Source organism: Triticum urartu, chromosome 7A, assembly GCF_056163025.1.
Source record: "Triticum urartu cultivar PI428250 chromosome 7A, HENAU_Tu73, whole genome shotgun sequence".
NCBI lineage: Eukaryota > Viridiplantae > Streptophyta > Magnoliopsida > Poales > Poaceae > Triticum > Triticum urartu.
Genome location: NC_141879.1, coordinates 567,230,229 through 567,233,545, shown reverse-complemented (window position 1 = coordinate 567,233,545; position 3,317 = coordinate 567,230,229).

Sequence of the window (3,317 nt, the reverse complement as noted above, 5' to 3'; positions counted from 1 at the left end):
TGTCTTCTTGTGAAATCTGGGCTCCTTGGCAAGTGCAATAGCTCAAGTGTTGTCACAAAAGAGTTTGATTGGCCCCGACGCATTGGGTATGACTCCTAGGTCGGTGATGAACTCCTTCACCCATATTGCTTCATGTGCTGCCTCCGAGGCTGCCATGTACTCCGCTTCACATGTAGATCCCGCCACAACGCTCTGCTTGCAGCTGCACCAGCTCACTGCTCCACCATTCAACAGATACACGTATCCGGTTTGTGACTTAGAGTCATCCAGATCTGTGTCGAAGCTAGCGTTGACGTAACCCTTTACGACGAGCTCTTCGTCACCTCCATAAAAGAGAAACATGTCCTTTGTCCTTTTCAGGTACTTCAGGATATTCTTGACCGCTGTCCAGTGTTCCTTGCTGGGATTACTTTGGTACCTTCCTACCAAACTTACGGCAAGGTTTACATCAGGTCTGGTACACAGCATGGCATACATAATAGATCCTATGGCTGAAGCATAGGGGATGACACTCATCTCTTCTTTATCTTTTGCCGTGGTCGGGCATTGAGCCGAGCTCAATCTCACACCTTGCAAAACAGGCAAGATCCCTTTCTTGGACTGATCCATTTTGAACTTCTTCAAAATCTTATCAAGGTATGTGCTTTGTGAAAGACCTATGAGGCGTCTTGATCTATCTCTATAGATCTTGATGCCTAATATATAAGCAGCTTCTCCAAGGTCCTTCATTGAAAAACTCTTATTCAAGTAGGCCTTGATGCTGTCCAAGAGTTCTATATCATTTCCCATCAAAAGTATGTCATCTACATATAGTATGAGAAATGCTACAGAGCTCCCACTCACTTTCTTGTAAACGCAGGCTTCTCCATAAGTCTGCGTAAACCCAAACGCTTTGATCATCTCATCAAAGCGAATGTTCCAACTCCGAGATGCTTGCACTAGCCCATAAATCAAGCGTTGGAGCTTGCACACCTTGTTATCATTCTTAGGATCGACAAAACCTTCCGGCTGCATCATATACAACTCTTCCTTAAGGAAACCATTAAGGAATGCCGTTTTGTCGTCCATTTGCCATATCTCAAAATCGTAGAATGCGGCAATTGCTAACATGATTCGGACGGACTTTAGCTTCGCTACCGGTGAGAAAGTCTCATCGTAGTCAACTCCTTGAACTTGTCGATAACCCTTAGCGACAAGCCGAGCTTTATAGATGGTCACATTACCATCCGCGTCTGTCTTCTTCTTAAAGATCCATTTATTTTCTATGGCTCGCCGCTCAACGGGCAAGTCTGTCAAAGTCCATACTTCGTTTTCATACATGGATCCTATCTCGGATTTCATGGCTTCTAGCCATTTGTCGGAATCCGGGCCCGCCATCGCTTCTTCATAGTTCGAAGGTTCACTGTTGTCTAACAACATGATTTTCAAGACAGGGTTGCCGTACCACTCTGGTGCGGAATGTGTCCTTGTGGACCTTCGAATTTCAGCAGGAGCTTGATCAGAAGTATCTTGATCAGTATCATTAACTTCCTCTCCAGTCGGTGCAGGCACCTCAGGAACATTTTCTTGAGTTGCGCCATTTTCCGGTTCAAGAGTTAATACTTCATCAAGTTCTACTTTCCTCCCACTTACTTCTTTCAAGAGAAACTCTTTCTCCAGAAAGAGTCCGTTCTTGGCAACAAATATCTTGCCTTCGGATCTTAGGTAGAAGGTATACCCAATGGTTTCCTTAGGGTATCCTATGAAGACGCATTTTTCCAACTTGGGTTCGAGCTTTTCAGGTTGAAGTTTCTTGACATAAGCATCGCATCCCCAAACTTTTAGAAATGACAGCTTAGGTTTCTTGCCAAACCATAATAAATACAGTGTCGTCTCAACGGATTTAGACGGAGCCCTATTTAAAGTGAATGTAGCTGTCTCTAGAGTGTATCCCCAAAATGATAGCGGTAAATCGGCAAGAGACATCATAGACCGCACCATATCCAATAGAGTGCGATTACGACGTTCGGACACACTGTTACGCTGAGGTGTTCCAGGTGGCGTGAGTTGTGAAACGATTCCACATTTCCTTAAGTGTGTGCCAAATTCGTGACTCAAGTATTCTCCTCCACGATCTGATCGTAGAAACTTGATTTTCCTGTCACGTTGATTCTCAACCTCACTCTGAAATTCCTTGAACTTTTCAAAGGTTTCAGACTTGTGTTTCATTAAGTATACATACCCATATCTACTCAAGTCATCAGTGAGGGTGAGAACATAACGATAGCCACCGCGAGCCTCAACACTCATTGGACCGCACACATCAGTATGTATGATTTCCAATAAGTTGGTTGCTCGCTCCATTGTTCCTGAGAACGGAGTCCTGGTCATCTTACCCATGAGGCATGGCTCGCACGTGTCAAATGATTCATAATCAAGAGACTCTAAAAGTCCATCTGCATGGAGCTTCTTCATGCGTTTGACACCTATGTGACCAAGGCGGCAGTGCCACAAGTATGTGGGACTATCATTATCAACCTTACATCTTTTGGTACTCACACTATGAATATGTGTAGCATTACGCTCAAGATTCATTAAGAATAAACCATTGACCATCGGAGCATGACCATAAAACATATCTCTCATATAAATAGAACAACCATTATTCTCGGATTTAAATGAGTAGCCATCTCGTATTAAACGAGATCCTGATACAATGTTCATGCTCAAACTTGGCACTAAATAACAATTATTGAGGTTTATAACTAATCCCGTAGGTAAATGTAGAGGTAGCGTGCCGACGGCGATCACATCGACCTTGGAACCATTCCCGACGCGCATCGTCACCTCGTCCTTCGCCAGTCTCCGTTTATTCCGTAGCTCCTGCTGTGAGTTACAAATATGAGCAACGGCACCGGTATTAAATACCCAGGAGTTACTACGAGTACTGGTAAGGTACACATCAATTACATGTATATCGAATATACCTTCGGTGTTGCCGGCCTTCTTGTCTGCTAAGTATTTGGGGCAGTTCCGCTTCCAGTGACCCTTTCCCTTGCAATAAAAGCACTTAGTTTCGGGCTTGGGTCCATTCTTTGGCTTCTTCCCGGCAGCTTTCTTGCCAGGCGCGAAAACTTCCTTGCCGTCCTTCTTGGAGTTCTTTTTGCCCTTGCCCTTCTTGAACTTAGTGGTTTTATTGACCATCAACACTTGATGTTCCTTCTTGACTTCTACCTCTGCTGATTTCAGCGTAGCAAATACTTCAGGAATGGTCTTTTCCATCCCCTGCATACTGAAGTTCATCACAAAGCTCTTGTAGCTTGGTGGAAGTGACTGGA